This window comes from Cinclus cinclus, chromosome 3 (genome assembly GCF_963662255.1).
Source record: "Cinclus cinclus chromosome 3, bCinCin1.1, whole genome shotgun sequence".
In the NCBI taxonomy this organism is placed as follows: domain Eukaryota; kingdom Metazoa; phylum Chordata; class Aves; order Passeriformes; family Cinclidae; genus Cinclus; species Cinclus cinclus.
In genome coordinates, this window is record NC_085048.1 from 61,610,836 (window position 1) to 61,623,831 (window position 12,996).

Sequence of the window (12,996 nt, forward strand, 5' to 3'; positions counted from 1 at the left end):
CATTTTAATAGATTTATATACAACACTAGTTGCATTATACTACTAATGTACTTGCCATTAGTGAAATCTTGGATACTTGTAGTCATTTGCTAAAGTAGGTAGTTATCTGATACTTGTTTTGGGTCTTATGAAAATGGATCATTAAATCAATTTCCAGGAAGTACATACCACAATACTTTCAAGTACAATCTATATGAGTGTGTATAGTTTTGTACTTTAATTCATCCCTGATAATTCAGGCTTCTATAATTTCACTACTTGCAAATATATTAGGAAAGTAAGATCTATATTTCTCCTCTGCGTGATATGCAAAGGATATTATCCACTGTCATTCCAAATTATGCAGCTATATGTATCTTTCACATCCAGGCCTCTTTCTACTGATTGACTAATTTAAAAAATAGTTTGTTTTTCCATATATTTCTTAAAAATGTAGGATCCAATTATTCTAATAAAAAATACACATGAGCTGACATGAAGTGTATAAAAAAGGAAAGGAAAAAGTGTGTATTCTTATTTGAGTCAGCACCCGCGTAGGCAGAATGCCACTGTCTCTGTGGCCATTATCCTCAGAGGTATTGTAAGTCACAATTTTCCGTTATGAGCTGGTTTTCTGAGTGAAAAAAAAAAAAAATCACAACCCAATAAAGTTTAAAGCAAAACTTTCTCAGATAACTTGAAAAATCTGAGGAATTCTGAGCAGCAGAAAAATCTGAGCAGCAAAGATGTCCATGGTCTAGATTGCCCTGACATGCAGAGCATGTATCAATATCTTGGTAATCAATATGTCTGACTGCTGAAACCCTGGCTTTATTCAACTGCTTCTGGGAAACTATGTTGACACAAATTTGCTTATATTCTGAGCACTTTGGGGTTGTAGTAGCACTTAGTTACTACCATGTGTATCTCTTTGCCTTGATTATTTAGAGCTCTTAAATGGAAATGGCTGGATTACAATAAGGAGTGACTTTGGGGTTTTGCTTTTGTAAGTGCTAGGTGTGATTCCGAATGAAATGTTTGTTCAAAAGAGTTAGACAACATTCTTTATCTACAATTAGTCTTTCTATGATTTTGTATACTTACACTTTTAATATTCATATTCACTGAAGGAGATTTAGAAAAGTTTGGGCTTTCTGGTTTGCAAATACCAAAAGAAAAAAAAAAGGAAAGAAGAGAGAAAGAAAGAGAAAAAAGTATAAAAACAGCAGAGAAGAAAAGTTAACTTTAGCTATAATTTTTCTCTTCTATTCACTTCATATGTAGTTTCATTTGAAGTTTTGGGCACATGTTGGGTCATTTCTTCTTTTATCAAAAGAGTTTTCCCATCTTAATTAAAATCAGTGGACTATGCAATTCTGTTAGATTGAAGAAAAAAGAGGTTTTTTAATTTACATTTAAATAAAACTGATTTTCTGAACTTCTGATATAGTTGCATTTTTAATATCTTGTGCTTCTTATTATAAGTGGTACCACTGGAATTATAGGGAGTCTTGGCTCACATTTCTTACTGCTATCCTTCAGTAGTAGCAGTGTGTTTGTACCTGTGGTAGTCTAAGAATGGAGTCAAGGCAAAGCATACAGGTGGAGATATTTTTTTTATTATTTATTAAATCTACTGGTGTTACTGGAAGACGCAATTCAAAGAAGTTTTCTCAGAACACTGTACATTTTTCCATCTATTCCTTTTAGTCTAATTGAAAGTATTATTCAATTCAGCTGAGAATACAATAATTTTGTTGTGGTATCTTGAGTGGTAACTTTCCTGCTTTGATATTTCATGATCAGAGCCTGGAGTTAACTTTCTGGTGAGTGACAGATTCCAAAGTTTTCAAAAAGTAAAGAGACCAGAGTGCTTTTTTTTTTTTTTTTTACCAATATTTTTAAGTCTTTCATTTGCCCTTCACCCCTTCTTTTCTTTTTCTTTTCTTTTTCTCTACTACTTGTTTCTAGTCTTACCTCTAGACTTCTAGTTTCCATTGAAGGCTTCAATGCTTCCTCTTAAGTAGACAGGGCATTCAAATGGATGTAGTCAGAGATTCTAGAGTACAAATGAAGCATTAAAGTACTTCAATTAACACTTGAACTATGTGTAATTAACAGGAATTCTCTGCAGTACAAGAAGTTGTAAGATTTACTTCCCACACTGGTACACTATGCATGAAGTATGTGAAGATGTACAAGAAAATTTTCTTATTTTAGTATTCAAGTAGGAATGCCTGGAAGAAGAAACTTCCTTAATGATTTTCTATTTAATGGTTATTTTTACATGGAAACCTGAAGATTCTTTCTCAGTTTCATTTTATGCTGTGATATGTCAAAAACATTTCATCCTTATCGTCCTCTTGGACTTAGCACAGTTGCATATTGAATAATGCTTATGTTAGATTGCAGCTGATAATATATATTCATGGTTTTACCATTAACAAGAAGTGCAAATGCTGATCTGAAGGTAATGTAACATTTTTTGAGAATGCTTTTAGTTTATATTTGGTTGCTATCACTTAATATATAATTGCAAGGACACAATTTTCCACCTAGGAAAAAGAGAAGGGTACTGGAACATTTTCTAACTGAGGTGTAACAGAAAGTAAAAAGATATATATCTCTTGTCAGAGTCTAAATAATTCTGAAACATTTTATTCCCCATCACCTATTATAAATGGTTATACTCGAGTTTCTAAGCTAAAATTGTTTCAAAAAATGGAAAATGAGAATTCCTTTTTAAAACTGTCAATTGAAACTTTTTGGCATTTCCAAAAATATTTGAATAGTAGAAATTGATTCAAAATTACTTATCTTTATGGCTATCAGCTACTTTATCTGATGTCCTGGAATATTTTTTCAACAAAAAGAATGTTAGCATTTTTAGGTTTTCACAGAAATCCACTTCAGCTGCAAACGTCAGTAATTTTGCTATGGAAAGAGCCTATCAAACTTGCTGTTGAATTTCTTGGGAATAATTCTCTGGATGAATACATGGGAATTTTTGCTTTTACAGTGAAAAAGTCTTCATTTTGTCAAACCACTACTTCCAGTTGGTGCCAACATGCATTATGTTTATTGGTGCTACTGGAAATGCCTTTACCTTTCCATTCACATCCTCCTTTGAAGGAATTAACCAATCTAGGGGAGTTGGTTGCTTGATTTTCTCATTGTTTGCAGTCAGTATAATTCTGAAGTCAGGTAGTTAAAAAAACAGACCATGAGTGCTTCATTTAACGCTATCAACATCAATTATAGATGAACTCCCGTGAGCTCCGTTTACCTGGGAAAGCTGAATGCTCAGACTTGATCTTAAACTCGGGTCCCAAGAGAAGAGGCAGTCATCCTGTGGAGGATAATGATTTTCTATATAAAGCAACAAAGTTTTATCTGCATTTTCCTAGTGCTATATTGTACATATTTAAATATCACTCAGGTTCAGGGAGGTTTTTCCACCATATGGAAACACTTGAAGCTGTGCTTAGATACATAGACTCTCAATATTATGCCTTAGATTTAATTGGCAATTCCCACTAGCTTAGTGGCAGTTCTGCATCTAAATCTTTTTGTATCATGCCCAAGAAATGTCTTGTGAAAGATTATATACATGAAAAAAGAAAATAAAAACAAAGACGAATTAAAAGACAGAAAAAACTGTAAAGGGAAAAAAAGGTCTTACAATTGAACCCTCTCTATGATGAAAATAAAAAATAAAAAAAAAAAGAAAATAAGAAGAAAAATGGAAACCTATTTATTTTGATGCAAAAATGGGAATGGCTTTGTTTTAAATATTTACAGTCAGAAATCTAAACCTTTGGGGTCTTTTTTGAAGGTAGCAAACCATTACAGATGCAGACATCCAAACCCAAGATAAACTTGGTGATAGCTTTTTAGGCTATGAGAGTTGTGTCCTGAAGAGAAGTTTTCTCTTTTTCTGCAAATAGCTTGTAGTCAATTTACATTTCCTCAGCTTGAAACTTACCAGAACATTGTGTCATGCCCATATACTAATTGATTTAATTATGCTCTGCAACAGAACTTGCCAATAAAACAAAGTGTGAGGTACTATTATTGCAGTAAACTTGGGAAATTCAGAGAGAAATGCAATGCATTTTAAGTTCCTAGTACCCACACACTCAGTGCCTATTAATATTGGATGTAATTCTAAACAAATATATTGTCTTGAGGAGTTTTTTTTCCATAGGAGTAATATTGGGCACTGTCTGATACAAAGGTAATGTTTATCTATCAGTGTGTACAATACAAATATTTTTGCTCCTTTAAGTGGGATACTCTAGAAATACTGTGATTTTTTTTGTTGTTAGACTTTTTTTCTTTATTCACAAAATGTTGAGTAATTTGGAGCTTAACGAAATATTTTCCATTTCTTACTGTGTAAGGGAATAAATTTTGGGCAGAGTTAGTAAATTCCAAAGGGTTCCTGAAAATATATTTCAAAAACTTCGGTGCAGAGCATGGTAGGGCAGCAATGTAGGAGAAGAGCAGGGTGAAGCAAAACAAAGAGAAACATTTGAAGTTTATTTATAATTGTAAATGGGAAATAAATGAAGAAGGTTGAAAATAGATAAACTATCTTCCCAGCTGCACAGCAAGGTATTGACAGTGCTGTATAGATGCTTTATGTCAAGTATACTTCATTTTCCTCTGTCAAATCTAATCAATCATTTGTCAGTATCTGTGATGGTGTATGTCAGAAATTCACACTGAATATAGATAAATTTACTATACACAAGAATACCACATATCAAAAATGCACTTACCTGACAAGTTCAGCAACATCATTGAAGAAGTGTCCTTCAACTGGAATGAAAGTGACAAATATTAAAAATGCACCAAGACAGAAATAAAAATACTTGAATTTGCAACTAACAAAACATTATCAAAAAAATGTCCTGTGTCATCAGGAGAAGAATTCCACTCATTTCCTGAAGGTGTGAGTCCTGATCTTGCAGAGCCTTAAGTAGACCCTCAGAGAAGTCCCACTGGGCAGTCAGGTAGGACTGATTGTAGCTGAATGAATACTTTTATTAGAAGTAAATAAGCGTGGCTGTCATAAGAACACTTTACCCATCACTGGTTTTCGCTATAGCCAGTCTGTACGACTGAGGTCTGCTCAAAGGCAAAGGTATCCAACTCAAGATACGACCCAAGACCCTTGTGAAGATTTATATAACCCTTTAAAAAGTACAAGAGAAATTATAAACCTAAAATCAGGAATGGCAAGATCAGGTTACCGAGCGGGAGTCAAGTCTGAGCTTTCCTAGATGAAACAGCTCTAAGAAGAAATGTCTGAAATTTTCATCCTTCAGTTTCTGGACGAACAGTTCCTTTCTGAGTTTAACCCACTTCTTTGGGTTAAAACTCATCAGAAACATAGGGGGAAATGAAATTTTTCAACTTTAGCATGAAAAAACCAAGGCAGGGGTGATTCTGCTACATAAATGAAGAGAAAAATAGACATGTCACACATCTTTCCCTTCCCACTGATTCTTGTTAATGCTGGCAATTGGCAGATTAAAACAATCAGCGATAATTCCCAGGGCAGAGACCACAGACTGACCCTTCTTAGGACAGTCTCTCTCTGTCCTATACCAGTCCTCTTCCACAGGGGCAGTCACTTTACCACACAGCCCTGTCCATCTGAGGGGCAGAAGCATGACCCAGTCTACTTTTCGTCTGGTGGAAGGCAAAGCACAAAGAGGAACTGTGATCTTTTGTTGCTGTAACAGTTGGTAATTAATTGGACAATGGCTTTTTACTGTACCTCTAGGACCCATCCAACTAGGATCCTCCACGCATCGTCTGAAGACAGGGCCTCTTATGTATGCTACATAAGAATGATTCTACCTCTAATTGAAACAAAAATGTATATTTTAGACTAGATATTTTTGTCTGTGATGGAAAATAAAACTTTTAACAATGCTTCAAGTATTCTACTACTGGGTGACAGAAAGGACATTTGATAGCAAAAAAACCATCACCTTTCACTACAAACTTGAGAAATGGTTAAAAATGAAGGAATTTTGGGCTTTCATATTCTGACCAAAGACTTAGTTTCAGGACATCTATAGATATTTTGGTGACTTCTTGTTAGAAAATTTAGCAATGAAAAGAATTAAGTAGATATGATGTGTTTTCTCTCCTTTCTTTTCTTTCTTAATATCTTTTTTTTTCCAAGCTTATGTGATTATTAAATTTAATTTAAATTACCTTTTTTTTTTTTGTTGACTACTACAACTATCACTGCTATAGATTATTTTTAATATGTGCTCCTTTCATAAAGATGAGACAACACAATGGAATTTTGAATGGTAATGTTAAAATCACATACTTTCTTTTTTACAGCTGGGTCTTTGTGCTTCCAAACACTTCCAAGTGCTTGGGAAAAGTGCACCGAGTTTCCTGAAATGTTTTTACAGTTCCTTGTAGTAGAAAATACTCATGAGTACCTACTGGCTCAGGAAAATAATTTAAAATGCATACTAATTGAAATTTAAAACTTGAACAATGTGGTGCAAAAATTCTTCCAAAACTGGGTAAAATGAATCATTGGGAAACACTTGTTTTTTCTCCAAAGGAAAGAAGTGACATCATAAGAGAAATATCTGTATAAAAATGTAGAACTTATTCACTAAAAGAAAATGAAAAATAACAAATTTTCGTGGTTACCTATCATATTGAAAGGAAATATGTTTTTCTTGACTAGCTTTTTAAATTTATTTATTCTTTTTAACTCACAAACATAAAAAAGCTCAGGAAAACTCTTCTACACCAGAAAATATTTAAATCCATTTTTAATGGATTTTAATGTAAGAGACACACCGTAATTCAAAATCAATCATAGATGTTTTTCTTCTATCTTTTACATTTTCTGCTTGAAATTGAATTTGTATCAATTTATCACAAATACTGAAATAACATAAAATTCTTTTTGTTGCAAGATTAATTCATTCTTACAAGAAAAATTATTTACTGAAAGTCTGAAATAGAAGTGATAGGTTGTTTTGTTGTTTTATTTTGTTGTTTTTTGTTTTTTTTTTCCCAAAAGCTTATTTTAAGCTGAATTACATAAATTCAATCAAGATGCACTGTTCTACGTGTTGGTCTGCAGTTCAGTATTTTAACTCGTGATGTTTTGTTTTGGATTTCATGGGGACTGTTATAATGTCCCTCAGCTCTGTTTCAGCTAAAATAAGATTTTTATTCCCAGTAAAGAAAACAGGAAGGTTAAAATAGACAAATAGATCAAGATTAATAGATTGTATAGCAAAGTGCCAAGAGAAAGGAAGGGATTGCAGTTTTTTGTGCTTTTGAAAGTTACTAGATTATAGGGACTGGAAAACAGAATGATCATTTGCATAGGTATCTGACATATGATTATGCCTCAGATGATTTATGTAAGGCCTTGACAGGCTACAGTGATGAGCATGCTAGAAATACGATAGATGGATGAATGGAAGGTACTCAGTGAGGGGAATGTGAATTGGAAAGTCAATATCAATTTGAAAATCAATCAGCAAGAATAAGACTGCTCAGTTTGAGTGCACAAAATATTTGGCTAAGGGCTGTCTGTAAAGGCTAAGTGGAATTCCTGAATACTGCAGAAAATATTTCTCCAGCAACATTCAAAGGTCTGCACTAAAACGTGTGAGACTCGATTGTTTAGAGCTCAGAAAATCACAATCTTTTAAATAGCAGAACGTTCTCTTCCACTGCCAGGAGCCTGCCCTGTCTATCTAGGATTTAGAGGAGACTCATTTCCCTTTCAGCAATATGATCAGGGCAGGGTGGCTGTAACACCCTGACCTCTGGCTGAGAACCCCACTGTAAGCCAATCCTTTAGAAAGCTCTTTTGGTGGAGACACTTGGCTGCCCTCATCTCTATGCCACTTTGGAAGTCTTAGCAAGAGAAAAGAAAAACAAACATTGTTCTTATTTTAAAAAAATCCTAAGTAAGTAAAGGACTGTCAAAAAACTGCACCTATTTATACAGAAAACATCTTTTCTGCATAAGGTCAGTCATTGTCTCAGTGTTTTTGTGCAGCTTGGTACAATAGGGCTACACTGACTAAAGCATTCAACATTACTTTTGCTAGAATGCCTCCAAAAATACGTTAGAGAACAATGGGGTTAAAAGCCAAGAAGTCTAAACTTAGGAAAAGTCAGAATTAATGCTGATAATACTTAATGCAGGATATACATAATTTGTTCATTAAACACTGTACTATTTCTGACTGTCTCCCAGATTTTTTTATTGCTTGGGAAAGCTCATGCTCAGCATATGAGAAACAGCTCAGGCTCTCATTCCACTCCCTTTGTTCAGGGTTCGGCACCATGCTTTGTTTACTGCATATGATTTAATCAAGTCTCTGAATACAAAATTATTAATATTCTCATGAGTTTTTCCATGACACTGCTATAGTGTTTGAATATATCAAAGGAATAATTTATTAATCTTCATATTTTTGTGACATGAAATATAATTATTCACTTCTAATAGACAAGGAGGTAAGATTCATGTTTTGGTTTTTTTGAAGATTGTTGTCATTTTGAATGCCCTACTGAAGATGGCCTGATTTGTTTCACAACTTATTGCATCACAGCATTATTTACCCAAAGCAAAAATTGTACTCAATTGAATAACAGATGTCGGGACAGGGTGTTTCTTAAAAACAGATATGAAATTTTTGTGGAGACTAAAAATAATACAATCATTTGGAAGCTCTAGGTGACTTATCTAACACTATGTAAGGACATTCTCATGTAGATGGGGATAAATTAATTTCTTGTAGGCAGTTCTAGCTGTCTAAACCATAAATCATACTTTCTTTTCCTAGAATTATTGCTTTCTATTTACACAATAAGCAGTGTAAAGGGGAAGAATTCCTGTGATAAAGTCCTTCTCTTAGCAAGTCTAAAATATCACAGGGAACAGAGAACTGTTAGGCTGAGAAGAAGAGGAGAAAATGAAAAAGAATACTCTATGTCTGAGAGGAGCTTCATGAACTCCAGGATGCAGAAAACAGAATGGTAAAAAGTAAAGTTACAAGCTTACAAGGTCCAGTATGTTTGTTGTCATAAATGATAAGCACACAGAACTGGAATGAGAAGCATGCAGAAAGGAGCTGCTTTCACACACATAAAAGCAGAACCTTCTTTCTCTTGCTGCAAAAACACAAGGAATGCATTCTTCACATTTTTGGTGTGGAAAACCTTCCTCTTACCACTCTGTATCTCCAGAACATCCATCTAGCAGTGTTTTTATGCAAAAAATGGAATCTCCTTCCCAGGAACTTTTTATTATTAGCATCTTTACTGTCACAATTCTCATTAATTTACTATCTACACCATATTGCTGACATTCTTTGCATGTTAAAGACCCAATATGCAGGTCTGTAGCAACTACTGATTGTGGTGTTGAAAATGTACACAGAGTTTAAGTGCACTGTGGATCACAAACTTATTTTACCTTCTGTTCAGAAAGCCCCAATCTTTTTTTGCCCCAATGTGAGCAAGAAAAAGTAAGCAGTTGACCACACAGCTCAGTTTATAACACTGACTATGAAGCTAACAGGTTAACAACAGGGATGCACTGTTCAGGGTTCCTTACCTCCTTGGTAGGAAGAAAGTCTCATCTGGTGTCCCAATTTGAAGATGCATTTGCCATCTTTAACTCATCTTCTGTTTGTATTTCAGATTTTTTCTTAAATCAAAATATTCCCAAAACATAAAGATTTCCAAGTGGAAATACCATACATCTCTAAATGTCATCTTATTTTCCTCCCAGACTCCAAGTTTTGGAGTATGATTTGATGTATATCAGTGTTATACAATTTGGAATGCATATGTGTGTAACTGTTTCACCAAAGACAGTGCAATTTCTCCTGAGGCATTACACTAAACAAGGTCACCAAAGTCACCTATATCTTATATAATTTTAGATCAAGTTGCCAAGGTTTAAAGCTTCCCAAGCTTCAATTTTTTTTACTGAAGGTGCTAAAACTGCAAAAGTGGTCCCTTAGTGAGTGCAAAGAGTCTCGATGCAGTTGGGTTATGCTAAACCTGCAAACACAAGTAACCAACCCATATGCCATAAGAGGATGTTGCTTGCATCTCACTTTCTCTTAAAAGTTCTAAAAGACATAATGCTACTACTATGCTGGATATTCTTCAAAGATGCCTGGGGGCACCAACCTTTATGAGAGTTGGTTTACAAAATCCTTTGATATTTTTGGAAAATCTAAACCATTTTTTTACCTCTATAGTGTTCAAATATTTATTATTGCAGTAAGGCATTAAGGTTCTGCTCTGCTAAATTTGTAAAGCATCTAACTCAAGCAGTCATACTCACTAGCTGATAGTACTAAAATTCCCATGTCAAATAATAGATACAACCCAGAATGTGGGCCAAATGTTAGCTTCCTGCCTCTGGGTTATATTTCCTAGACCATCAAAAGGCAGTCTTTATAATGCAGCCCCTGAAAGTCATTTTTACAGCTATAATGAAGAAGATGCTTTCTTTAATTAATACATGTGCATAATCTCAAAAATGGCTTAGTTGTTGCTTTCATTAGTCTAATTTTTTCTGGTCATAGTGAACACTGCCTATGTAATTTTCCAATTAAAATTACAATTCTGTGACTGTAATTGAAGCTTTATCTACTGATGCATCAATTCAGTACAGAAAATTATCTGAATGTAACAACTTGATTACATTTTCCTAAATAGCCATCAAGGTTATACATTCTATTCTAAATATATTTGTACAAACCTAAGTAAAATTGATTTCTTTTTTACTTAAACAAAATGTAAACCAATTACTCAACAGCACAACACTTCTCAAAAACTAAACTCAATTCCATCATTGGAATCAGCCCCTCAAAGAGAGGACAATCGATTTAATTTTTTTTTTTTAATTGGTAAAACTGCTTAGTTTTCCAAACCCATAAATTTTATTAATAAATCAAGCTAGGGCCACTTTTTACTATTTTCCATATTATTTTCTTCCTCCGATACGTTAAAACTTGCAAAAATTCAAGAATTTAGATTTTTTTTTTTGCAAAACTGGGAGCTCCTGAGTCCTTGCATTTATGCCTTTATCATTTGATGCACTATGTAACAGAGAAGCCAGAGTGCAAATAGCTCATCAGGCTTCATGTCATAAAGCTGAAATAAAGTTTTAGTTGCTTGGGGTTCCCAGTCCAAAATAACTGTGTCTATTTATTTATTTATTTATTTATTTATTTATTTATTTATATATTATCTTACACATAAATTTACAAAAGCAGGAAAACATCTTTCCCTCAAATTGTGTTGAGGGAGTTTACATCAGAAATAAGATCTAAAGTGATCTTGGGAACTGTACTCCAGAGGAAAGAAGAGTTTATATTATTCATAGTATTCATGTTTTGATATGATCACCTTTCAGCACTCAAGATCTTCTGTCAGACACTATAAACAGATTATTTTTAAAAGTGTGTAAGAAGTATGATAGGAATTGTCTTTAAGGAAGTAAAAGAAGACAGACTGTGAGAAAAATATGAATGAATGTAGTGAATTTTTGAAAAGGGTGTCGGTGCACAAAAAAGTATGGTTCCATAATCATGAAGAACAAAGTTTTGTAAAAGTTCATTAGGAAAATGAGGCATGACAGGAGACAGAAATAGAAATTCTATCTATCTATCTATCTATCTATCTATCTATCTATCTATCTATCTATCTATCCATCTACCTTTCATAAACCAAAGATATTAGATGTAACTAAATATGATTTTATCTATATATTCATATATTTATGATATGAATGAGAAACATAGATGAGAACAGAAAATAACCAGCAAAATAATAATTAGAAAGGATGAAATTTTGAAAACTGATAAGGAAATGTAAGAATACCAGAATAATTCTTTGACTGAGATAACCAACTTAAAGCAATACTCATTGCAAGTTAGGCATGACAAAGTCATTATTAGGAGTTATTCAATAAATGAAAAAGAGAATATATTCGAATAAGTACTCCTGCTTAGCATACCAACCAAGAAAATTAAAGCTGAAAAATGAAGGATAAACTAGCTGTGTAGTGACAGCAAAATGTTAGAGACTGTCTATCAATTCACAAAGAGCCAAGTGAGCAAAGGGGGTGAGGGTATTGCTCCAAACTCAGGCAAATGGTAATACTGAACAAGATACTGCTGAAAAACTGAGACTTCCTGTTGTTTACAGAGATCCTTTCAGAGTGACTTAAAACTGCTGTCCTACTCCAGTCAAGTTAAATTCTCATCTTTGTGGCAGCAACAGAGCCTGGCTCCTGCTGAGAGGACCTGATGCCTTTATCTTGTCTCCCTGTGAGATAGTGACTTCATTTCTCAGGAAAAAATATGAGAGCATATTTTACATTTTAGGATATAAAAATGATGGAAAATCACAGCACTTCATGCTGCTAAACTTCAAGCATCATCTACCATGAATAAATATATTCAATTAAGATAATATTCAAGAGTCCTTAAAAATTGGCTGAGGAAATGTCTGCTTCTCTTATGTTCATTTTAATAAATCTCCAAACAAGAAAATTCCAGCAGCTTGAAGAATTGTTAATCTGCCATAGTCAGTAGCTGGTAAGCCTTATATCTGTCCTAAGCAACAGTGGAAATGCTGGTATAAAATTCACTGATAAGAAATTCAGTGATAGGAATACAATTAATGCTAGCCAAAATAATTTTACATGACTTAGATCTAGTCAAATAAACCTGATTCCAGTGTTTGATGAATAAAAAATTTGTCTAGAAAAAGTAAAAGTCCAGATCTTTTATACTCTGACCATGGACAGAGAGTGCATAGGACACAGCGTGACCCAGAACTCTGATTAACACTACACATTATGAACAGAGCAGATCAGAAAATCAAACTCCAGCACTCCAGAAATACTAGTTTGTATGACTTCCAACCCTTATGCTGCATACCTAGCAATGGTTCAGGAAAAAAAACAGAAATCAT